Below are 259 nucleotides of genomic sequence, written 5' to 3'. Positions count from 1 at the left end.
ACCTGCACAAACATTTTGTTTTTTTTTGTTTTCGAGTCCTTTGTTTCTTTTGGCCTTGGCTAATTATCAGGGCTTTTTTGTCTAAGATCCCAGTTCAGACTCACAAAAGCGCCATTAGAGGTTGCACTGCAGACAAGACCCTCAATCTAGGACTTAACGTCTTGTCTTCACGTCTTAGTTTTCTCCCCAATCTACAAGCTCTAGTTTCTGAATGCATGTGTACTAATTTAGGGTGCAAATATCACTGAGGACGCCGGCT

The 259-nt window shown here is 41.7% G+C and overlaps 1 protein-coding gene across 1 annotated transcript in view; it reads left to right on the top strand.

Annotated features, from left to right (window-relative positions):
- Positions 1-259, top strand: part of LOC119588620 (ankyrin repeat domain-containing protein 65-like) — a gene marked incomplete in the record, with an annotated part of 23,463 nt that overhangs the window by 16,338 nt on the left and 6,866 nt on the right.

Source organism: Penaeus monodon, chromosome 24 (genome assembly GCF_015228065.2).
Source record: "Penaeus monodon isolate SGIC_2016 chromosome 24, NSTDA_Pmon_1, whole genome shotgun sequence".
Lineage (NCBI taxonomy): Eukaryota > Metazoa > Arthropoda > Malacostraca > Decapoda > Penaeidae > Penaeus > Penaeus monodon.
This window is presented reverse-complemented; position numbering and strand designations above follow the sequence as displayed.